General features: G+C 37.6%; 1 long non-coding RNA gene across 1 annotated transcript in view; it reads left to right on the forward strand.

Moving 5' to 3' along the window:
* The first annotated feature begins 307 nt into the window (after positions 1 to 307).
* The window catches only part of LOC141325647 (uncharacterized), a 129088-nt gene continuing 102474 nt past the window's right edge, over positions 308 to 26921 (forward strand). The window contains exon 1 of the long non-coding RNA XR_012353798.1: positions 308 to 374. This is a non-coding gene — a long non-coding RNA (uncharacterized lncRNA). The remainder of the gene's footprint in view (positions 375 to 26921) is intronic.

The raw sequence follows: 26921 nt of genomic DNA on the forward strand, positions 1-26921 counted from the left end.
AAAACAGCACAGGTTCACGAAAACAGTGACAGCTTGCATTAAAAATGTAAACCTGCAGAAATCTCAAACTCAAGCATCATAAATATAATTGGGCATATAAGTTATAACACTTAAAATGTTGATACATTTTTATTTGCCTTTTTGTATATAATATATACAGTAGTCAAACATTTGAAGTGGATCAAAACCTTTAATCAAAATTCTCCTTAAACCAAAACAATAGTTGTTCTTGTTTTAGGAAAACTTTAATTCTTGATCCACTTCAAACCAGGGAAGTGACGTCGACTTGTAGTTTTTGAGACTAGTAGGGATCGGCTAAAACGTGTTTTTAAAACACTCATGGTGGACTTACAAATGTTCTGATGCAGCGTTTTGTGAGTACATAACCTATTTACACTATTGCACAAGTTTGGTAAGATTACTTGCACGTTAAGTGGTGCAATTTACGAGATACATCACATGTACCATTCACTCCTGTAACAAGCAATTCGAAAAACTCTAATATCTCCATAAATGTTTGACTAAGGTAAACAAAACTTCGGATGGGGTATTTACATGGGCTTCGGAGTCCATAGCAATGAAGTCAATTCTACTCCGAACCATCCCTTTAATATGTGATTTATTTATTGGTCTTCACTTGGTCATGTGCCATTGGTTTTTGGACTCTAATGACTGCCCTATTGTGGTAATATGTTTTTTGGAATTATAGTCATTTTGAAAAGAGACTATTTGGTGGTGTTGTTTTTTTTACATGATAAATATTTTGTAGTTGGTTAATAAAATTGTTGCGAATTTAGCTCAAAAGGGAAATGTATATAAATAATTACAATTAATCTTGATTAATTACCATTATTTATATCAGCCGCCAGTAGTAACTGTAGCGGAATCGAATCGCCATCAATTAATCTGTTCGCCTAGCGAACATACAGGGTAATTTCTTATCAGCCCTAAGCAATGATATTTTCTTGGCCACAGAATAATAACATTGTTAGCGTAATAATGCATTAGAGCATGTAGCTTGATCGGAAATCGTAAAGGGACATTAATTTGCAAGGCAGAATCAGAGACCCATGTAATTTGTGCACAAGAGTTTTATTAACTAACGACTAACATATAACTAATCTAAACAAACAAAACAAACATATACTCATTCATACAGGGTAGGGTAAGAGGATGGTTAGAGCAGTATAGGAAAAGGGGCTTGAGGCTGAGCTGACCATCTAAAGAACCATCAGTTTCTAATTCAAAGAGCCGTATACGATAACTTACACTTAAACCTCTGTTTAGTGGAAGAAACGATACTTGCATCCGTACGAGAGTCTCGTGGAGCCTCTGAAGAAGTCCTGGATGGTTCCATATGATGGCCGGAGTTGCACTTTCTTGAAGCTCTGAGGTTGTTCTTGACTCTGTTGTGGTTGAGAGAGTCTTCTCTCCCAAATGGGCTGTTCTGAGGAACAGCAGGCCGCACTTCAGAGATGGGGATCCAGAGATGGCCATGAGTGAAGAGGGAGAGAGTTCCGATGGTGTACATTTGGATAAGTTCCATAGTCGAGTGAAATTACCTCCAGTGGGAGTATTCTGTGTGGAGAGTCCACACATCTCCATATGTTGAGGCCCCCCCTCTGGGCCTGGGGAGGCCTCCCCACAAGCAGCAATCAAGTTTTTCAGAAAGAACTGGTCGGAACTAGGTGTGAGACCTTTTAACATCTAGGAAGATAACAACTCTCAAAGTGGACTTGACCAATGAGAGAGGCTGAAATTCCGAGCGGGGGGTTTGGAAATGATGTGGGCTTTTATGGCCCTTTGTTTGAGAGCAAGGTATTTTGCATGTGGGTAAATTCATGTAAGTCTACTAGGGATTCATGAAACTCTAATATGTTACCTGTGTATCAACATATAATATGCATCATCTTTTAGATCATCAAAATACGAATTCAGAGATACTAAACATGACACGTACATAATATATCTACTTGAGATATCTATCTATATCTATCTTAACACATGCATAAAACATTACACATATAAAAAAAGGAAAAAAAAACAAGGTACATAAACCACAATGATATACACAATGAATGGACTATTTGTGTGTTCATTCATAGGAAGGTTTTCCTATAAATTAGGGAAGAGTCCATTTCAGTAGGCCAAATGTCTTTCTTAAAATTGCTGCATTCCTTTGGATCGTAAAACTGGTGTTATCAGATAGTTGCCCTGGCAACTGAGCCCTTAAGGCCCAGTTGCTTTAATGTTGGTAGAACTGGGGGTTGTTTCTAGAATGCCAACCTAAAGTTGGCTTCTTGGTTTTAAGGATAATTTGTTAAATGTAACAAATAACTATGTCTGATTGGTCCAGACGCTACAAAATGGTGACTTTATATTTTTTTGTTTTTATTGATGATAATAATAATTGCAACCCTAGAAGGCTGAAAGCACAGAGCCCCCAACATAACCCTGCAAATCAGCATTATTTCTAATTATCAAAGAATCCTGGAAAGAAACATAAAGCAATTGAATCTTTATCAATAACTGCCAGTAATAATTCCTAATAACTGAGCAGAAATCAGTAAATCATGATCTTTGAATGGTCGTTTGACACTGGAGGCTAGTGTAATGAGCTACTAAAAATAAAATTAATGTTGTAATATTTCAGTGTGCATATGTATATTTGCAAATGGAGACTTAAATGAACATTAGAGACTTCTTTCAAAAACATTTCAAAGGTACTTTGTAAACATTCACACATAAAGTTACGCACAAACACAGTTTGTTTACATTTTGTAAGTAGTTGTAGGTTTGACAATTTGAGTGATTCTTACCATTCTCTGCATAAACCCTCTGTCAGACAATCTTTGTTCCAGCCTATCTAGATCCTCCGTAGATGCAATAGGAAAGACACTGCCCTCTTCCTCTTCGGCCATCTGCATTTGGGGTACAGCACGCCTGTTTCCCACTAGAGACTGGACCAATGAAGTAAGATGATGATTCTCTAGTGTTTTCATTTAATTCCAGAATGATCCTTTCTACAGATGCAATACAGAAAATAATATAATTTGGTATGTAGCTTTGATGAATAAAATAATGCATTTTGCTGATTATTTAAATTGATAAATAACATACGTGTGCATTGACTCGGGACAGAACTCATGACTGGATTTTCCTGTCTCACACCAGAAGTACCTGTAAGTATAAATTTACTGTAAGGTTTTAAATGTTTGATGTAGTTTCACATGCATCTACCTTGACAGAAGCTAATGATGGTTTTCATAACATTATTTAAAGGGATGGTCTACCGGCTTTTTTCAAAGACTTGATTGTTTATAGGGTGCACTGTTTTTTACATTTATCTTTATTCTATACTGCTTATCAGTTCTAAAAATGATCTGTTGACTTCCTGATTTTCACCCTCAGAAATACAGAATGGGCTCAGATTGTTTAGCTGGCCCAGTGTGTTGTGATTTACTAACGGCCTAATGCACATTCTCCAGAAACGTCACGTCTCTCACGGCTGTGAATAAAGTGTTTTCTCCTCCATGCTCTAATTAATTTTCTTGTACCTTGTGTGTTAGGTGGATGAACACCCCAACCGTTTCCATGATGGTCTACCTGAGAGATGCCCACTGGAGCTGAAATGGAATAAATGTACCATAGGAAAAAAAACATTACTAGTGTGCATCTAAAGACATAAAGGCACTGATATATTTTAAGATCAGTCAGTGCAAGTTTCTTTTAAATGAAACAGCTCAGATGTACATTTTAGTCTAGGACTAGGCTCAAGTGCTGTTTGTGCAACTGGGGGAAAGCATAAAAAACTAGCGATGCTCTGAAAAGATTTTTTTTTGACTGATAAAATAATGATTTTAGCAAACAACTACTGGCTGATTCCTATACTGATTTTGGTCAATTATACATTTCAGGGCTCCGTTTCCTGCATTGCTCCAAAACAAGATCTGGTAGCCTATATTGCGCTTAGTCATAGCCAATATAGCATCATCTTTTCTAGATTGTGACCAAGTATTAAATGAAAGAAAAACTGTCAACGCTTTAAAGACATTTTCTTCAGGAACAGCACTGTTGTTACCTTGCTTTTTAGAAATGTCATGTAGTGTTTAAGTTGTTAATCGTCAGACAACAACATTAGACAACAAACTTTATTATTATTTGTGTGCGTCTGTAGGGGAATTTTGTCGTGGCCACAAGATAATTTTTGTCGAGGTAACGATAACCTTATGCCGTGGTCACGAGATGCTATGATGATGGAATGACATGCATTTCTTGTGGCCAGGAGTTTAATGCGTAAACAAACCTGCGTGACCATAGTAACCCGGGATGATCAGAGATGGATTTATTATCATTTTTATTTTAAATTAAGAAATTGTTATATTAATCATTATAGTAATGAATGCATTATTAAATTATTATATTAACAATAGACAGAGCTGTCTATGCGTATTTGATGCATAAATCAAATAAAATAGGCCTACAAGAAACATTTTTATCCATCCCACAGTCTTGTAAGTCTAATAACTGATCATTTTCTTATTATTGTTAATATTAGCAGTCAAAGCTATATTGGTATAATTGTCAGGGGTTAACAAAATAAAGTCCTAACCAGTTATTAAAATAATAACGTAATAACAATAATAAATAAGTGACTAAGGGCTATATTTTTATATTTATTGTGTATTGCTTTAGCTAATTAACATTTTGTATATGCTTATTTGCTACCATATATTTTGCAAATACTGTAAACACCTGACAATTATGCCAATAAAGTTTTGACTTTATGATTGTATTTATGCCCGTGTGTGACTATAAATGATTTACAAATGAATCTACGTGAATGACTCATCATTTTCATAATTACTCGAGTCATTTGCCTGTTTACAATGTCTTATAAAATAAATATTGGCAATAAAAATATGTTCATAAATCTATATCAGGTATGACACATGCGTGAATTTAATGCTTTTGTGGTAAAATGCTAAATAAATGAACACATTTAAAAAAACGTTGTTGTGGCTTTTTTACCAAAACAGTTGTAAATAATATGTTTAATAGTACATAAGAGAGACATGGTTGTTGTTGTGTTTTTGTTTATCTGTTCACAGTTAAGGAGACACTCCCTAACTTTCCAAGCCGAATGTCAAACGAATGTCCAATAACCTCAAACCGCAATCGAATGAAACACCGTGCCTACCTGACGTGCCAAACCTTGCATCAATACTGACAAACAAAACCGAATAAAACCTCTTCAAGTATTTACACTCTTACTCATTGTATTAAAATCGTTTAATAGTTTTATATTTGAAAGTATTATAATCAGGGCTCTCAAGTTTTGGAAAAAGTTTGGAGTGAGATTTTATCTGTTAGGGGAGGAGCCACTCAAATATTTGCAGCAGCGGCCCCTCGGCCCCACGCAATTCTCTCCAGTTTTCAACTATCTATTGTTCATAATTAACCTGCACAAAATAAAAAAATATAACAACTGATAGATTTGATAAGTCAAATTCATGTATCAAAAGTAAAAAAAGAAATTTGGCCCCAAACGAGCAAACTAAACAGCAGTGCTCAATGCACATACTGTAAACATACAGGAGGATTGCAGAACTTGCTCATAGCATGTATGTCAATCTGTGTGTGTGTTTGTGAAAGAGAGAGGGTACATATTTCAGCTTACTAATGTCATTTTGTATTTCAAGTGTTTATTACACACTTTGATGCCTTGATGACAGTGGTAGGGGCTTGAACTTAGCTAGAGTAATTAGTTACATGTAACTGAATTATGTAATTTAATTATAAATGACATTTAACTAATCTGTTACAGTTACTGAGAAATAACAGATATAGTTAAATTACAGTTACTTTTAAAAATGTTTACAATTACAAAGTGGGTTACATGTAAATATTTTGATTGATTTATTTCCCAAATGGCATTGACAGCTTTAAAATAAGAGACACCAATGTTTCAGGAGTTAAACAGAGGTGCTAAAGATTTTGTGGTGGCTGTGCTTTAAAATTAAATTATTATAATCTTAATTCAAGTGATGAAGGATTTTGTAAAATTGACAGTAATTAGTGTTGAGTGCTACTGTAAGGTAAACCTGCCTGCTTAAAAAGTTTTTAAAAGGATTAACAGTTGAAAACATTCCTTAGAAATTTAGTAATCAAATGTAATGTTACACTACCTCTAAAGCAATTGAAATAGTTGCTCTACTTTTAAATTACATTTTAAATAGGGAAATTTAATCTGTAGCCTATTACAGTCTATTTCCAAAATAACCTTCCCAACAATGTTGATGCATTTCGTGTTTTGAAATATATAAAACAATTTATTTTATTTGGATGAATTTGTCTGTCTTTTTTAGCAGATTTACCAATTATCTTGTCTTTTCCTTAATTTCAGGCCCACAATTAGTTAAAGCTGTTGAAGAACTAATAATTTTGCACAAATTTGGCTGTAATCCCCAACATAAATTCTCACTATCTTTGATCACAGGCAAGTGATTTTGTCTAGGAATCGTAAAATGGAAAAAATAAATAAATAAAAATAAATATGAAAAACCCTGCTGCATTTATTTAGTTTCTAGTAAATACAAATGGCAACGTCTGATCCGAGACCGCAACGCGACCACCTCCTCAACTGAACTAAACGCTTCCACTGCGAGAGAAAGCCGCAGCCCCGCAACGATTCCACCGCTGGCCTTGTCCCGTGTGTGCGCGTCTACGTTGCCTAGTGACGAACGTGATTTTAGCGGGATCACGTAATATACCAGAAAACAGCAAATTCTAATTTTTTGGCTGGTAGGTGCCATTTAACTCTCAAGACAGCTATGAGCTTGGCAGATTACTTCTCTCTGCAAAGCCTGCACCTCGTCCATTTACACCATATAGCGGGACAAGTTATCCCTTACTTTTCAGCGTGAGAAATACAAGGTGTGGCGTGAGAGCGTGTGAACTGGTTGAAATGCGTGAGTCTCACGGTGAATGCGTGAGACTTGAGAGCCCTGATTATAATACTGTAATGATGACGTCATGTTGTTTACGTGCTTTTCGTCATCGCGTTGTCTATACGGAATTGTTCATGTCCGAGTCGCGTGCTGTACAGAGAGAGCATGGAAAGTCTGAACAATAAACACAGTGAAGACGATTCGTTTTGTCTTTCTAATTGAACGAAAGTGAGCTGCACTCAAGCTCAACACAAACAAACAAACAAACTCACCTGTCCAAATATTGAATTGAGTCAATGAGGAGAACCGGTGTTGTGTAATATTCAGTTCCCGTGAAATACTGTTCCAATGGGCGGTGTTATCATGAATAATGTTCCACGGTGGGCGTGGCTTTGTGAATTATGAACAATCGAGTGGAATTGGTGGAAAGGAGTGGGGTGTCTCTTCTTCACCCCTTGTTTAATAAATTATTTCGTTAAGGTAATAAAGCCGTTTTTTCATACGTCCCGTTTAGCAGTACAGCTGTTTATGTCACATAGAAGGCTAAAATGCTTTTTGTTTTGCATGTGCTTTTATCAGAACGCTTTACCATGGCCATATGACAATGTTTTTGCGTGTGGCTAACGTGAATGACAACAAAACAGCACGAATCGAAGACATTTCTGTTGATCCTCATTGTCGTTGTTTTTTTGTCATTTATTTAAAAGCTGTGTCAGTATTTGCTGTGTATTTTGCTTTTCATAACTGACTGATTGCAATTAAACTCAAATGTTAGTTGCATGTTCGAATAAAGATTGTTAAATTAATGTTCTCTGGTGTTGTTTTGTGTTGCCTTTTTCCCTTTTTTTTTTTTTTTGGTCAAGAGCCTTGCAACAATAATAATAATAAAAAAAAAATGCAGATGAGAGATGCTTATGGAGCATTTAAGAGAAGAGAAATGTACTGCCCATAAAAGGCTGTGCCTCTAGTACTTAAACACACGAAAAGTTAACTTTTACAATTTTATTCATGCATAAATACTTTTAAAATTTTTTTACAAAATTTATTCAGCAATGCATTACACATAGTAGGTGTTATCACAATGCATGTTCTCTCTGGATGCACAAACACAAGACACTACAAAATTAATAAAAGAAATATAGATGACACTGCTAGCACATGTCTCCATGCTTTCTAAAAATTACACAGGCAAGAGCTGCGTACTTGACTCATATCTGCAACGAACCTCTGGAAGGGCAGTGTTAGTTCAATGAAAAGGGTGAAAAAAAAATTCCAAATAGATCTTTAATGCTATATTAGAACTAGTAAAATGGCCTTTTTTAGGCGTTACAATATTCCATGCATCTTCATTGTAGCTGTATCCAGGGGAATATGATAAGGTGATTGGTTCAATTACTGAGAACAACCACTGAACACTCATTTTCTTTCCATTCTCATCCAAACACATTCTCAGAACAAACATATGCCATTCATTTCTTCATTTATCAATTGTTTGTCTGATTTTTTTTTTTTTTTTTACATTTGAAAAACTTCCATATAGCAAATTTATGGCCACAAAAGGAATTGATGTGGAGTGGGAATGTGGCACTTTACCACACAGCTTCCAACAGGATGGCACTTCATGTGGGATTTTTCTATGTACAGTAGGTGTTTTTCTAAATGCACACTTATTAATTAAAAATTTTTAAAGTATTGAGGGTTTAGTTCTTTTTGTAGTTTGCAGAAGCAATTTTAAAAGGCGGCAGTTTGGAGTTTGAAACCACAGCTGCCAATGTTGAGATGCTTCGCAAAGAAATTGCCCTGTGTCTGCTACAAGAAAGTGGTATGTGTGTGTGTGTGTGTGTGTGTGTGTGTGTGTGTGTGTGTGTGTGTGTGTGTGTGTGTGTGTGTGTGTGTGAGAGAGAGATAGACAGACAGACAGACAGACACACAAACACACACACACACACACACACAATTTGTTTAATCAATATTAAGTGCATTATGCATTATGTTGACACTTTTATTTTCATAGATGACCTTTCAGACTTGTGCTTGGCATGTGGGGAAAAATATCCATCCACACAAGATACACAAGACTTTTGGGTCTGTTAATCAGCAATTGCTCTTTGAATGTTGCTTTAGAACATGCTGTAATGTCATTGTTTTATGTTTAATTTAGAAAAAGTATGTCTACACACTATTTGATTTGTAAGTCATAAGTTATGTTACTTAATTAAGTTACTTATATAAGTTTTAAGACTCATAACTTAAATCTAGAATAAAAACATCTCTTTAGCCAGACTTTACAGAATGCCTTGTGTATCTGCACTTTATTAGTACTACATCAAATGCAAAAAACTAATTTATTTGCAGCTGCGGCTAATTGTAAAAGTTAACTTTAGGTGTGTTTAAGTACTAGAGGGAAGGCTTATGGGCAGTACATTTAAAATAACGTTTTATTTCAGTCTTTCTTCTCTTAAATGCTCCATAAACAACATCTCTCATTTACAAAATGAATCATCTCAACATCAAATTTTGAAGGAAAAAGGCAACACAAAACAACATCAGATTCAGAGAACATTAAACAATCTTTATTTGAACATGCATCTAATGACATTTGCGTTTTGCAATCAGTCAGTTATGAAAAGCAAAAACTATACTGACACAGCTTTTTAAAAAAACGACAATGCGGATCAACAGAAATGTCTTCGATTCGTGCTGTTTTGTTGTCATTCACGTTAGCCACACGCAAAAACATTGTTATATGGCCATGATAAAGCGTTCTGATAAAAGCACATGCAAAACAAAAAGCATTTTAGCCTTCTATGTGACATAAACAGCTGTACAACTGAAAAATCGGCTTTATTACCTTAACGAAATAATTTATCAAACAAAAGATGAAGAAGAGACACCGCACTCCATTCCACTCGATTGTTCGTAGTTCACAAAGCCACGCCCACCGCGGAACATTATTCATGATAACACCGCCCATTGGAACAGTTTTCCACGGGAACTGAATATTACACAACACCGGAATTCGCACGCAAAACGAGCTCTGGAATTTTATCTGGGATTTCATTACTCCGTTTCCTTTTAAATTGTCCAGACTCTGCGTGCTTGCATGATAATGTAAAAACGCATACACGTGTGCGGCATGGGAAAAAAACGCTTGTACAGTTAACTCAACAAAACACAAAGGTGAGAAGGAGGAGCAGCGCGCTCACGTTGCCTTATCGATATTGGCCAATCACAGCATTAGCGGTGACGATGCATGTAATTTGATCGTTAATAATCGAAACAAAAAATCTTAATTCAGTGTCCGATAAGACACCATTTCAGACTGCGGTAAACTTGAGCTTCAAGATCCACTGTAATTATTGGTGAGTCCAGTGTTGTTCATCCCATAACATGTTTTCATGTAAAGTCATTTATATAACCATTTGATCTGTGTATATTTGGTATATTTTACTTCCAAACTCCATGAAGATTTGTTGTAATGTTGCCAAAAGGCCTTAAGGCACAATGAAAAGCTAACATGTACAGTATAAAGTATTTATTATATAAATATCTGAAAAATATGGATTAGTCTTTTTCTTGGCATAAAGGTCAATATTTGTCTCAATTCTGTAGCAATGGTTTGTTTGGGGCCTTTACAGGAAATACCTGTTCTGTTCTGTTTTTTATTTTATTTATTTATTTATTTATTTTTATTATTATTATAAGATGAGAGTAAAATAAGATGGAGTGCAGTTTATGGGATTAAAAGAGTGTTAAAGTAAGGCCCTGTCCACCTGAACACAGGTATTTTCAGTTTGAGTTTGATGTATTTGAAAACTACTGCCAGGGTGATTTTCAGTGTAACTGGAGAAACTTGTGAAGTCAGAGCAGGGCTGGACTGGGGTTAAAAATAAACCCCAACCCAGCCGGTCCACAAGTTCCCCTGTGAAAATTTTGTTGGGTTATAGGGCCTTAAATTGGAGTAAATACATGAATGAATAAAACATGACAGAAACAAATAATGATAGATATTGAATTCAAATGCAACAACCTTAATAATGCATTTTTGTCACACAGAATGCATGCAGTAAAGCATTAATTTTGAGCTAGAATGCAGGAAATTTATTGCTAATAAATTCTGTAAAAAATCATTCTGTAATAAAAATCATTTCCTCACCCTCATGTCGTTTCAAAACTGTATGACCTGCTTTCTATGTTTCTGCTTTTAAACCACTACCTCCCTATTGTGCACCAACGAAAGTATCCTGTACTGAGAAGAATCCATACCTTCCTACTTACTGTCTGAGTCCTGAAGTATGCAGCATTGCTGGTGAAGTAAGCTCGTCAACCACTGCCTCCCTATTGTGCACCAACGAAAGTATTCTGTACTGAAAAGAAACCTTACCTCCCTACCTACCGTCTGAGTCCTGAAGTATGCAGCATCGCTGGTGAAGTAAGCTGTTGGATTACTGTTCAATTACTGTGCACTGACGAAGGTATCTACCTGTAGTGGAAAGAAGACCTGGAAGACGTTGAAGTCCATTACGTCTGAGTTCATTGATAAATTGTGTTCAATAAAGATTGTTATTCCTTAAATCATTTTCTCCCGTCTGTTTTGTCCATCTGTTGCGGGCCTGTGGTGTCGGCTCCTCGCGGTGGTTGTGTTAAAGACGGGGGCGGCGGCTGGTCATTCGATTCAGTCCGCCCCCGGTGACATATTCATGGGTCATTGCCACACCTATGAATAATCCCTTTCGATCACAAAACATGTTTTAGAAAATTTACATCAATATATTGTTTTTTCTGAACAAGTGAACGAGATTTTCACATCATTTGGTTGAAAAAATTATAACCTACCCCATACAATTCTCAAAAGTCTTGTTAACAAATGGCTTGTATGTGTTTCATGACCTTATTTCAGTGACTTCAAAACTTTAGTTTTTCACTAACCACGCATAAACGTAGTTTTCTCAAAAACACAACCATGTACATTAATGTTGCTTACATATTATTGTAGCCCAATATGTGCTGATTACAATGTAATCAGACTTTAGCCATTAAAATATTAAGATACTGAAAAAACCACAAATGTCAGGGCATGTCAAACTTCTTCAGGGCCCCAAAACACCCTCAGACCCCAGAGGTTTAAAGCCCAGGAAGGGCTATGTGCCTAAAGTGCTTTCAACTCCATTTAAAGCGCAGGTCATAACACTATCCGCTTTCCGCCCCGAAACATCGGCCGAGCCAGGGACGCTTGATACACTCTTATGCCCTGTACGCGCGGTGCGCAATTACATCGACCGCTCCAGAGAGTTCAGACTCTCAGAGCAACTATTTGTTTGCTTTGGAGGGTGAAAAAAAGGCCTGCCTGTGTCCAAACAGAGACTGTCACACTGGATCGTTGACGCAATTGCTTTGGCTTATGGCTCTAAGGGCGTCGAATATCCTATAGAAGTTCGCGCTCACTCAGCCCGTGGACTCGCGTCCTCACGGCCCTGGGCAAATGGCACATCCATTCAGGATATTTGCACAGCGGCGGGTTGGTCATCACCCAGCACTTTCGCGAGGTTTTATAACCTAGATGTGTCGTCGCTTGCCTCTTATGTGTTGTCAGTGTGAACAGCGCAGGCTGCGCACCCATTCACTTAGCAGTGATGAAATCCGAACCGCTTACTTGAGTGGTTTCGACTAGGTCGTATACACTCCTGTTGTCGTGCCACCAAGTGCTGCCCTTATCAGCTATCAATTATTATATATAGTTCATCGTGTTTTCGTGACATGATCACTTTAATACTTACTTATACCTGGATGAGAAGCCACCCAGGCCTGACGATGTCCATCTACGACATTCCTGGAATTGTTAGGCTGGCCCTCTCATTGGCTGGAACACCAGTCAATGTGCAGAATGGCTTTAGCAGCACTGGAATTTGGCTGTATAACGTGATCAATTCAACGCCAGTGATTTTGCACCATCTTTGGTGACAGACCGGCCACCACCAGTTCTTCCCGAGCAAGCTGGGACTTCTGCTCCTTCTGCAGTTCCTCCAGTGCAAGCTGGGACTTCTGTTCCTTCTGCAGTTCCTCCAGTGCAAGCTGGGGCTTCTGCTCCTTCTGCAGTTCCTCCAGTGCAAGCTGGGACTTCTGATCCTTCTGCAGTTCCTCCAGTGCAAGCTGGGACTTCTGCTCCTTCTGCAGTTCCTCCAGTGCAAGCTGGGACTTCTGCTCCTTCTGCAGTTCCTCCAGTGCAAGCTGGGGCTTCTGCTTCTTCTGCAGTTCCTCCAGTGCAAGCTGGGACTTCTGATCCTTCTGCAGTTCCTTCAGTGCAAGCTGGGAGTTCTGCTTCTCTCACAGTTCCTCCAGTGCAAGCGGAGTTCTCACCTGAGACTGTTAGACCTCACCACAGAGCAGGACCACGGAAGTTAACAAAAGCAAACGGTAGGAAAAAAACGCAAAGCGGCCATCCTGACAGACACCCCCGAAAAGGAGGCTTTGGAGAGGGAGAAAGCAAAAGTTAAGAGAAAGCCAACAAAGGTTAAGAGAAAACTGACAAAAAACACACTGGAAACAAACCAACAAACCAAGGTATGCCTAAAGAAAACCAAGAAGAAAAAGCATACAGAGGACAGTGACTCTGAGAAAGAAGAAGATTTTTGCATAGTCTGTAGGGCTGCAACAACTAATCGATAATGAAATTCGTCAACAACGATTCTCATTATGGATTAATCGGGTCCGCCCACAGTGCACGTACAACTTCAGAGGATCACGTCAAATAACAGCACTGAATGACGCATTTCTATAGACAAAATGGATCTAAACATTAGTGGAGGAAACAGACTGAGATGCTGCAGGAGAGTTACGTGATATAATAGCGTAATGGCTTGCCCTGTTAGGCGCTTTGAGATTCGTTTGCATCCTCAGTATGAAAACTTTCAGTTTGCAGTCATATCCTTATCTGTAAATGTCACAAATTTACACAAGCATTTCCATTTATGCATAAAAGTCCAGTCTAACAGTCTGTGTTAAGTTTAATTTACTGAATGAGCGTGTCAGACAGCCGGAACACAGAACACAGACAGGGAGACAATTAATACTCAGCGCAAAAACATTCATGTCAGTCGTTGAATGTTAGTGTAGTGCGCGTATTTATGGAGGGTAGGAACTGCATGGCTGTGACAGTGGAAGATTTTTACCACCGCCGGTGGTGCGGTGTTTTATATATAAATAAATGAGGCTCAAACATTATTAACAAACGTGCGTGTTTATTTTAGCAATTCCGTCGGTGAACAAGCAGCCTACAAAACGCTAAAATAAATCAACGAAATAAGACATTTAAATATGAAAGTAGCATAAATAAGTGTTAAATAGGCTATTAAACAAACATTTGTTGCAAAAATTCCTAACAACCTCAACAGCTCATCAGAATTACTGGCCGAGTTCTCTTTCTCGTCCCCATTGCACAGCTGCTGTTTTTAATAGCAAAGTAATTACATTTATTTTCGTTTCTTTAGTTTATAAAGTTAATTTAGAAATATATTTGGAACACGTTTTTTTTGTTTTTTAAAGTAACGACAAAGCAGCCAGCGGCAGACAGATCAATTTAGCCTTCTCAAGTCATCACGATTTAAATTAAAATCCTTATATATAAAAAAAATGTAAAGCATATCACAATATTAGTTTAATCATTTAACCTAGATAAATGTGTACAAACAGGCGCATATCCAATCGTTTGTGCGGAGAGTGACACTGACTCAGAAAATACTAGTTTGTTAATAAATAATTTGAATATCTCCTTACTTTTTCCCCGCCACATTCATGGTAATTACTTTAGCTGGGGCTTTGTGGCCAGCTTAAGCTTACTGCGTGCATTTGAACGTGGAACTCTGCTGAAGGCACTTGCTGCTGCTGCTGTTGGCGGGACACTAAACACTAGACACTGCCACGGTAGAATAAATAGCAGAAACACTGTATTTTATGTTTGTTAGTGTGTTTTTCTTCAGATATTTGTCTTTTCTCTTAATTACGACAGGCAAATTGTTGTAAATTGTTAAGTACTGTGTTTTCATAGCATTCAGAATGTGGAATAGTGTGATTTAAAAAAATAAATAAATAATTGTAAATTTAACCAACTAATCAATTAATCAAAAAATTAATCGGCCAACCAACCGATTATCAAAATAATCGTTAGTTGCAGCCCTAATTGTCTGTTTGGAGAGTTACTCCAGACCGAGAGAGGTGCGGCTACAATGATGTCAGTGCAGGGCATGGGCTCATGAAGCCTGCACTGATGGTGGTTCCATTTACATTTGCCACAATTGTGAGTCAGATGGGGAATTGTGAATACAATTCTATGATTCTTTACTTAAAATAATCAGTTTGTGTGCTTTTGATAGTTCATTCATTACTGATTGTTACTACAGTACAAGGTTAATTTAGTTTTGCTTTTTTAAATTCGTTTTATTTTAGTATAGTTTTCAAATTTGCAACAAAATTTAGTTTAGTTTTTATTAGTTTCATTCACAATTTTGTTAGTTTTAGTTTAGTTTATATTTTGTGAACACATTTCTATTTAGTTTTTGAGTCATTCCATGAAAATGGCACAATTTGAGTCCCTCCCACCTCTTATGCATTCTACTCTCTCAAGAGCTAATATTGCTTGCATTATCCCCTCATAGTTCGGGTAGTGTGAAAGTGTGGGTATCAAATTACCAAACACGTCACATGCAGGTCTCCGATGAGAGAATACATGCAGTCCTAGACAAAGAGAAGCTGAAGACAGCGAAGATGTATTGTGTTGCACTGGCGCCCTTTTATGTTATGGTCGCCCGGTAGTGACGCAGCTGCAGCGATGTGCGCGCCGCGGTGGCGTCATATGCTGTCGCCGGCCATTTCATGTAGTTTTTCTATGTATTCTTCAGACACGAGTCACGCTGCAGCGTTCCCCAAAGCGCCCTCTAGAGGAAGGGAACTCCTTTGCTTTGCCCGGACATGTTTGCAGCTCCGTCGTAGGACTGCCCTCGAAGGCAGGACAGTGGCAAGTTCAACTGCAGAAGGACATCAGTTGCCACCTGAGCCAAATTCATTCCTGCTGTTGAAGACACTTCATATAGACCTACAAAGTCTTTCTGAAGGACAAGATCATGATCCACATAATGGATACATATGGTCTTTTGTTCAATACCAGACACATAGGTTCCATCAATTATAATTGAGTACTGCGGGTTGGGCAACCCCTAAACAAGTATTTACAATTCCCCTAACAATGGAGTTGGCCGTGATTTTCAAAATCTCATTTTTAATTTCAACGCTGGTATAACTGTTGGTTGGCTTTCATAGCCAGGCTTTAAGCACATCGTCATCCTCCGTTCTCAGTTGCAGAAGTTGCCTTAGATTCACTTAATCATTACCATGGCCACGCAGAGCTAGACCTTGGCGTGCATGAAAACATATGGACTTCATTGTTTTGACCAGGCATGCTCTAGCCTCTATCTGCTGCTGTTCCTTCACTGTGGATAGCTGTGCTTCAACACTTTTTGTTTTTTTGGTGAGTGTATGTTGCTATCGCCACTTAATGAGCTTGACTCAGCCGGTGAGTTGAAAAATTGTAAATGGCTCTTTTCCAATTTCGAAACCAAGAAACACAAAAGCTGGATCCATGTTCTTGGCAAGAGTGCTGCTCAGTTGTTTGAAGGCTTGCATGCAATAAAAACAAAATGTTCTTTTGGCACTGGGTGAATAAAGAAGCCATGGATAGTCTCTAAACCACTTTTCCTGAAACCTGAGTGTCTTATTTGAAAGTTGCTGGTTTGGAATGACTCTTGGGTCAGGCTGGTTTGGTTTGTTATAATGTTCTAATCTTGTGCCTGCTCTCTTTCCTTTTTCACTCCCTGGCTCTTTCTCTGACTCTGGCTCCTAGAAGTAAAAAATGTTGTTTGCAATACTTCTTACTACTGGTACCCAAAACTGCCATAATCAGTCTTGGGCAGTAACGTGTTACTGAGTAACGCATTACTATATTACTTTCCTCAGTAAATGGTTTTAAATTTTTTTTAACATTTTTAAGAAAATGGAATAGTCAAAATATCAATTATTATATTAATTTAAACAATAATCATCAATAAAATTATTATACAAATTAACAGAAATATATTTTACTGTCTTAATTGTTTTGATTTTATAATCCATTATCTTTGTCAATCCACCAGTTCACATTTACAACTAAGTTTGCGTGTTTGCAGTGTAAAATCATTTGATTTTCACACTGGTCAGAACAAGAACAGCTCTACCAGCAGGTGGCACTTTTGGAATAGCAGAAATATGGCAGCTTCCCCAGTAGTGACAGTACACGAAACAGCTCAACATCTGACTTTGAAATAAAAGAGAAACCTTTCATCATGTGGTCAAAAAAAAAAAATTGTGCAGCTAGCTAACTAGCCTAGAAAATAGGTCAGATAACTGTTACTGTTATAACGATCCTTACATATTGAGATATATTTTATTTTCTTTCTTTTTTTGACAATATTTAAAATTTAAGTGAAGTGTGAATTATTATTATATAACTAATTATATAGGGCATTGGTTGTTTAACAAGTTATTCTTCACTGCATGCAAGTTCCAACATTTAAAAGCTGAAATATTTTAGGGTATTTACTGTGTGCATTTTGATTTCTCTTTTTCTATTTCTTTTAGTGAAGAACACCAGAGGTATTGTGGCAAGGTACACACTGGCACTAGAGGCTTTCAAAAAGGGGAGCTCTATGAAAGCTGCCTTTGAAAGCGTGGGACTGGACCGAGCTACCATTGCCCGCACAGCAGTAGTTGCTGAATTGAAATTAGCTGCTCCTGAGGCCTTTGACGCTATCACTCCATGGAATGAGCGTGTGGAGAAGCTCTCCACATTCCTGGAAAGATGTCGTGGCATCAGCAGTGACATCAAAGAAAAATTTTCCAAAATGAAAATAGATGGAGAACTTTTGCCAATAGCCAACACTTTCTGAGATTTAGGCTCAATCCCAATTCTACCCCTTACCCCTACACTTAGCCTTACCCCTCCGTTTGGCGCGTTCACGTGAAGGGGTAGGGGTGTCTCATTTCTCTTTTGGTTGGAGGGGTAGGGGTAAGGGGAAGGGCCAGATAGCCCTCCAAACGAAGATTTTTCAAGACCTCACTTCAAACGAAGGGCTAAGAGAAATTTCCAACATGGCTGCTCACTCGAGCAAGCAGACTCGTAAATATAAGTAATTTTTGCCTTTAATAAGGATTTTGATGACAATGTTTCATTATATGTATATTACCTTCAATCTTGTGTTTGTGTTTATGGTGTTGTTTTGTAAATAAACGTTTGCAAAAAAATCGCTAAAGTTTGCTAGCAGATAGCACTGATTGCACGATATTACAAAATATATTTTTATGTCATATACACTTGACTGCATGTTAGAAACATGAAAGACCAGTGGCACGGCAATTTGCAACGGTGGTGTAGTGGATGGTGTACGCAGGTATACGGTGTATACACACTTCCACTTTTTAAATCCCCTCTGATGCGCATTATTCAGTAGTGTCCTGCATTCGCCAAAATCATGGCAGTCCACCACATCCAGTCATGTGAATAAATGTAAATATTCGCTCAAAACACCCAATAAAGGCAGTGATGATGCAGTCAGGACCGTGGAGCCGGCTTGCTTTGAAATTTATTTGATGATTGCGCCTAATGCACCTGCGCCCGCTCACCGCACCAGTAATTTAAATCAGTACATAATAATAAAAACGATACCTTACAAATAAAAAGAAGCTGATTTTTACGATCAGAAATTTCTTAAACCAGTGAACCCCTGTAAACATTTTAGTCCAAGGATCCAGAAAACGAATGCGTTCAAATAGAAAGTTCAAAACGAAATTCACAAATGAAGCATATATACTTCTCCAGGCACCACTACACTGATTAGCAATTTGCCGCGCATGTGATAATGCGTTGTTTGTTTTGCTTACGGCCACATGTGAATGAACGGTGCGTACACCGTACATTTGTACTTTTTGAAACATGACAACATTTTGACATCTTGGAATGAGTGATAAACATCTGCGCATGTCCTCTGACGTAACATTAGGAACTAGCGACAACCTATGATGACGTATCACAGTGTTGTAGTGGTGTCCCATTTCTTAGGGGAAATATTTTAGCCCTTCCCCTTTACACTTTGTTTCAAGGGACAAGGGGAAGGGGCGAGGGGTAGGCGAAGGGGTAGAAAATAGAATTGGGATTGGGCCTTAGTGTGTAGTGTGTCAGAGACTTGTTCTCAATGTTCTTGTTCATTTCTGGCATTTCTTTTTGGAATTTATTTGTCAAGCACTTGTTTCAAAATAAATGTTGACATGGTAAAATCTATATCTCCTCAGCCATATGCAATATTGCATATTGTTGTTTAATGCAATACTTAAAAAAATAATGTTGCTGTGTCTCTCATGTAAATAGCAACTGTTTGTATTAAAAGGATTTCGGGTGTTTTTTTTTCCATTATTTTGCTACATGCATTATTGTTGAATAGCTAATTGTGCAAATTAGGGCTGCACGATATATTGAAAAATTAACGTTATCGCGATAACAGTATACGCGATATTGGTATCGCAGAGAGTTGCGATAAATGACATTTAATTGGTTTCATTTCTTTACAAAACTTTTCACAGACTGCTGTGAGCTGATGCAGTGACAGGTTCGCTGTTCTCTCCAACATTACAACCATTTAAACTTAATATTTATAATATTACCTTTAATGAAGATGTGAGATATTAGCCGTCAGTCACTCCCTGTCACGGACACTGCGTTCCGGTCAACTAGAAACCGGCCGTTTTTTTTTTTTTTTTTTTTTTTTTCTCAACCAAAATCTGTTCCGGATCTGCACAAACTGCATTGCAATTAGGGGTGTGTGATATGACGATTTTTTATTGTGGACAGTTATAAGGTCTCCACAATCGGCTTTTGAAGAAATATGCTATATTTCGTCTTACAGCGCGCACATTCTGTTTATTCTGGCGCCTCAGTCTCAATATAGGCTGCTGTACAACGCTGCATACATTCACATCAGATGATAACTCAGCGGCAGAGTTGCACTCACGCAGGGGTGTAATGTAGCCTACTTCGAAAATGAAACTATTTAAATCTGTATAAAGGCAAGACAAACTAAATCACAACATGAACAATCTGTATTTTTCTTGTAATCAAGAACATTTCTTTTGACAAAATTACCTAATTAATGCCGAATGATGTTTGACAGTGAACGCATCTCCACCGCATAGCCACATATAATCGCTGCTGTCAGTCGCAAATATTAAACATGCGGGTCAGGAAGCGGGTCGTGTACAATATTTTCTTTTTCTTTTTTTGCGGTCCGAGTTGCGGGCGGGTTAGTTGAAAACGTCGGTCGGGTTTATACATTGACCCGCGCATCACTGGCGGCTACCGAAGGAGTCCGTGTAGACATTGCAGTTTTTGTGAGCTTTTTTTTCTTTTGTTTTTTTTATTCGGCAGCATTTGTTAAATCATGACTCGCCAATCATTTATGTGTTGTGTAGTGGAGTGACTGAGTCATTAGTTTTTTTCTCCTTTCCGATTGTCAAAGTCTAAAATCTTGTCCAGTCGATTAGAATGTTTCAGTCGGTAGTGTGTCCCCAGCTTAATTTTACCGTTACATCCCAGAAAAACATCTCTCTGCGGACAACATTTCACACACACACGCCGGTCAGGCGACATCTGCTGTCTCACCTGGAAAGCTAACACCATTAATTTTCGTTTGTCGTGTCTGCGCCTGGGTTATATCTATATTTTTGTTCTTTTTCCTATATTTGTTATTTGATTTTATAGACCTTTTTCCTGAGTAAACGATGAGCGCCGCCATTACGAATTCTAACGTCAGATTGAATGCTTTTCTGTTCCGGTTTCCATAGGAACCCATTCAAATAGCGTCCATGTGTTTTTAATGTAGCTACCTTCCGCTGCTTCGTGTCATCTACACACTCATTAAAGTGAGGCACTGACAAATGACGGTCATTGCGACATTGCCAAGTGATGGCGCTATTGAGCCATGTGCTTTTTAAAAACATTTTAATAGGTTTAACTTTTAATTAGTTTATTAGCTCAGAATATACCCTAATTTGACTAGAAACAATGCAGACCGGAAATGCAAAGCATTCTTTCAGTTAAGAGTCGGACTTACTTCCGTGTTCAGGAAAAAGGTCTATAGGATTTATTTTTGTTAAAACTAATTTTAAAATTGTAGTTCTAAATATTTCCCAGAATTTTAATGTCCTGTGTAAATGCATTTATGCCGCTTCAGAGCCACATTAAAAAGTCTGTGTAAATGCACATTTCCGTGTTTTTATGCCGCTTCAGATTCGGTTTCTGTGCTGCCTTTGCTGTGTAAAGATGCCATTAGTCTCTTGTTGGAGCTGGCTATCTGCTTGGACAGTCTAATGGCAATGCCCTGTCCATCTGAAGTTAGAAAACAGAGAAATTAATTTATTAGTTTGTATTATGGTCCTTTTTAAAATTTAATTTAATTATTGTCTTGTTGTATCTTCTTATCCACAGCACTTTACCAGGATATTTTATTTTTCAAATGGAGGAGGACTACCATATTCCTTGATTAGCATCTTTATTCCTTGGTCAGCATCTTTAAGGGTAGACTGGACGTCTGTATCAGATTCTCCCAATGCTGTGTTTTCTCTCCATGTTCAGCCTAGAGTCCTCAATTCTACAATGCTCAGCAAACCTATAATTGGCCAGGTTCCTATGCATTTTGATATGGTGGTAAAATATGTAAAGCGTTCACACAGATAACTTACAGTGTTTGCACACAAATTGCATGACCATTGACTTTTGACAGTTGATTACCACTAAATGGGGGCTTATTGAATAACCATCAAATCTGAATGGCACATGGCTGTTAAAGCATAATGTTAATGGCTATTCTGTTAACTAAAGATATAAGTGGCTGCTGATTTACTTGTAATGTATTAATAGTAGACTTATATTACATTGGTTAATAACCTTTCTGCTAATTTAGTTGATTTAGTTTACTAGTTTCCACAGTTATGATTATGACTTCCAGAACAGGGCTCCAAAGACACCTCCAATGTTCCAGATCACATAATTTAGACCACTGACTTGAAGAAAAAAAATAAAGAAACAAGATGCGCTTTAAAATACTAATAATCAAAGGGTGTTGCTTAACTTTTGTCTCAGTACTTTTACTGCCAAGGTTAAGTTAACAAAGACTCTTGTTTAGCTGAAGACCCAGAGGAGAAACTTTATTCAGCCTTTGATGTCATGTTAAAAATACTATAAAAAAACAGGCACATTAATTACAGTAATTTTCCTTAATTCAAAAAAAAAAAATCTGTATTGTATGTAGCTTTTAATATTCAATAAGGAACTTTACTTAAATATTGTGTAAAGTTATGTAAAAACCATGAAATTATCAATTTTGAACACTGTTTTAAGGCTGGTTATTTGAATTAAAAACAGTGTTTTAATAATTTATTCACATATCTGCAAGAAAATAACATCTCAACTGCAAAAATAAATCAATATAGGTTGTTCAGAACTGCAGATTACCTATATTCTTTGTTCAAAACTACAACAATATACCAGCATAAAGATTATAGCATAACTACAATATAGAAACTGTTTGTTCATAACTGTAGTATAACAATAAAACCTTTGATCACAACAATATTTCAATTATTTGTTTATAACTGCAATAGTATAATTTTTTTTAAATGATCATAACAGCAACAATATTCAAATCAAAAAATAGTCCAAAAGTTAAAATGAGATCACAACTGCAACAACATAACAATTCAAAACAGCAACAGTATAAAATTATTTTTTAAAAATATAACTGCAGCAATAAACAATAAAAGGAATTGTTCAAAACTGTGACAATGTAGCAGTTTGGTAAACAATTAACAATAATTAAATTGTCCTTAAAACTGAACCACCTGTGAACAGATTAAATCATTCAATTGCCAAGAATTTCTGCTAGGCAGTGTTGGAAGGATCTGACACTCAAAGTTTTTACTCCTTCCATTTATAGTCCGCAATCTTAAATTAATCAATTAGTTAAGTTTATCAGTGAAGAAACCTTTGGACTGACTGCTGATTGCTTTCTCGATGTGGTCTTCTACACTTTTGATCCCTTCTTGGGGTTCATCTTAAAAAGGCATCTGTTGAATGAAAAAATAAAGTACTAAAACATGAACTGTAACATATGCTCTAAATATATTAAAAATAAAAGCAGAGTCATAAGAATTTGCACAGGGCATGCTTGTGGTGGATGTTTGCTATAAAGACATGAATGTGAGAGGACATTGTGTGTGAGACAGACTGAGAAGATTGTAAGAGAGTGTGTTGTGTGAGGATGTGAGTGTGCTTATGTGAGTATTTGCGTGTATTAGAGTGTATGTATTAGTGTGTGTGAGGATGCGTGTGTGTTTATATGAGAGTGAATCTGTGTGCTAGCACAAACTCTAGCATTGCTCCTTGGGTATGAAATGTTCAAGCAGTAGTATGAGGCAAACATTAACTTCAGAGCATTGCTGAAGATGGTGATGTGGCTGTTAACTATGACTTGGTCAACAGAAAACAAAATTCTCTGCCATCCAAAGGGGAACTTCCTGTTGTTATGCATAAGGAAAAGAAGGGATCAGTAAAACTGTGACAAACTTAAATTCCTGCAAATATTAAATGGTTTTCCTTTAAAAAATATTTAAACATACCACAGACAATTATGCAGAGTGTACGCGGAAGTTTGGCACAGTCCACTTCAAAGAGCAAGGTTGTCTGATCCACTTTATGGAACATCTGGTCCTCAGGTTACACACTGAAGGCAAAAACGCTTTTTTTTCATGCACCAGTTTTAAAATGTAAAATTTTAAGGTCTAACGAAAAGTCAATGAGTTTAAAAAAACAACAACAACTTTTCACTGATTAAATACTTCCGTAACCCCTTGGACAGATGTAAAGGTAACCAAATAAATAATTTATTAAGACATGAGCAGAGATAATAACGTTATGGTCCACAGAGAGAAGAATACCAAGTGCCAAGAAATGCCTATGCAAACACCCAGGCCTCCCTGCATATGCTGGTTAGGTAGGTTTTCATGCTGAGATGCTGGTCCTTTGCTAGTTTATACTGGTCCTTAGCTGGTTATCTGGTCATTTAGAGTCTTGCACAATGACGATCATTATGTAATTGTAAGAAAAAATGTTTTATTTCCAAGGACAATAATTTAAAAAGAAAATTAGCTTACCTGGGTGGTACAAGGCCTGGAGAAACGGAACTGGCTGCTTGAGAGCTGCCGCTTGTGCTGAGAACAAACCCATGGACCTCATAGTGGGCCTTGTCTCTGAGGTCTAATGAGCTAAAGTGGCCATCTGCTCTAGGAAACACTACCACATTGGCATCATCTGTGAGGTACAGGCTCCGGCTGTTTACCTAAAAAAAAAAAAAAAAGTAAGGTTTTCTTAAGGATGCAGAAGCACAACCATCATGGAATTTATTGTAGCCTTGATTATTTCGATTGATATAGGCAATCACTACAATCAGATGGTAGATTTTGGTTCACTGAGGATGTAGGAAGATGCAGTTTGTGGCGTTATCAAACTGTATTGCACAGAAGAGTGTTTCTGTCAGAGCCTAAATTAGCTGATCTAAATGGTGTAGACAAAATGATAGAAAGCTTTCAGTACAACACAATCGAGTTCAACAACATCAGTAGCGTAACTGCAACCGCAGGACTGCATCAAACATTACAAACAAAAATAATTCCTAGCAAAATGTTTAGAGAGCATTAGCTTTAACTTGGCAGACCTAATAAACTACAGTGATTGGGGATAAGGGGAGGAAAACTGTTGGCATCCCATAACTGAATGATTCTAACAGATCAGTAACTTATGGACTAACACGGTTATGAATAGTAGTTGTCTATAATTATCTTAAGAACATGTACCTTTTTTAATAACAAAGGTGGAGTAAAGTGAATCATGGATTTTGGCGTATTTATTGCCTTTTGTATACACAGTACAGTGACTTTTTTGTAGGAAGGATACACTCAATGTCACACATTCAAAAAATTTAATGTCTGTGTGATTCGCTGGCCTACCTGGAATATTTTAGAAAAATTTTCCACCATTATGTCCTCCTCCCTCAATGTGACTCTTTTGGCTGAGGTGAAAAGCACAAATGATAATGATAAATGATCCATTTCGTCACAATATGTTGCCTCTGAGTCCAAACGTAGGTAGGTAGTTCATGGCCAGGTAGTCCAATCTGTTTTTGTATAGCAATCAGCTTCTCACGGTTTATTAGAGGTGTTGAAAAATATGTAAACACATTCTAGGAAGTCACAAAAATCAGCTGCTTCTTGAAGCTCCCTGCATGTGTAACACAATACGAGGTTTAGTTCATGTGCGTAGCAGTTTATGTAAATGGCTTCCGGGGGATCACAGACGCACCGTCATATGTCTGAGCTACACGTCATCATGTCTTGCCAGAAATCCTGTTATTGCAAATGTGACGAAGGTATTCACGCCTTTATTAGATTTCATTTATACTGGAGCAGTTGGCATGCATATGCTCTTTAGAATATTTTATTTTTGCTTTTGAACTGTTACATAAACAAAAGTAAAAAAACACAAACAAAAATCTTACACAACTTGTTGCACAAGACAAAACAGAGAGAAAAAAAAGGATATCGTAAAAATTCTAGTATAAAACCTCACTCGAAAAGACAACCCATCCGGTCTATTGAAGTTTCTTCTATATAGGGTTGCCAAATTTTATTAAATACTTTTTTCTTAACCAGTATGTTAATTTTATCGGTTATTAACCTGATACCTGATTCCACTTAATTGCAATTCACTTCTTAGCAATTATTAGCAAAATTTAAAAACTTATGGCATAATCTTGTGTAATATTGGAGTTGGTGTAATTTCATGGAAGCAGATTCGACTCAATAATTCACGCAAAAGACACGATGCACATGAAACCGAGCGACACTCAAAGAGCACCCTATATTCCAACTACGCCACAGAGGTTTAACACAGACGGATATAATTTAACACAGCAACACAAGTACCTTGCTAAAAAAGGGGAACAGAGATGTGACTTTCAAGTTTAACCATTTTATTAATAAACATCATAAAAATCTCCACTTATGCAAGATCAACTTTATTATATGCTGGTATTTCTTTAAAAGGATGTCACAACTTTAAGAGATATGAGCTTTAGGCCGAATATTAAAATAGCCCACCGTTTCCTAGAATATCAGGATTACCAAGCCTGCAGAAAGGGAGAGAGGAAAGTCACAGGGCCACAGACCCCTCAGCCTGAAGACACACACCACATGTGCACTGATATACAAATCTGCAATAACATAAAAAGGTGTAGTGAATAGTGTAAATGATTCTACACTCAAATCAATACTCATGTAGTGCAGAAAATCTCACACCACCACGCAGTGAGAAGGCCCGGACGACCCCAAAAGGAAAGCACTCCTATGCAGGCTGGTTCCTGTAAAGGCCGGGACACACCAATCTGACGATCGGCCGTCTGGCCTCGTCGGGCAGTTGCTGGGCGTCGGTGAAGCGCGTCGGTTCGGTGTGTTCCGCACGTCGGGCTCACGTCGGCCAAAGTTTTCCCGATTCGACATGTTGAATCGGCGTCGGGCCGTCTGGGAAAGAGAGCGCTCTGATTGGCTGTTCAGACATCGAATCAGAGCGCGTGGAAGACTTGAACATGAAGTGACGTAACAAGCAAAGGAACGAGTCAAGAGGGAACCGGCTCGCTGTCATCATTTCGCAATTCACACAATTCGAAACGAACTATGTCTGTGTGGAACGAAGCTATTGAAGGCGAGCTGATCAATTTGATCCAAGACAGGCCAGCGCTGTACGACATAACGGAAAACGCTATGCAAACCGTGCGGCAGTTCTTCCGG

Source organism: Garra rufa, chromosome 2, assembly GCF_049309525.1.
Source record: "Garra rufa chromosome 2, GarRuf1.0, whole genome shotgun sequence".
Classification (NCBI taxonomy): domain Eukaryota; kingdom Metazoa; phylum Chordata; class Actinopteri; order Cypriniformes; family Cyprinidae; genus Garra; species Garra rufa.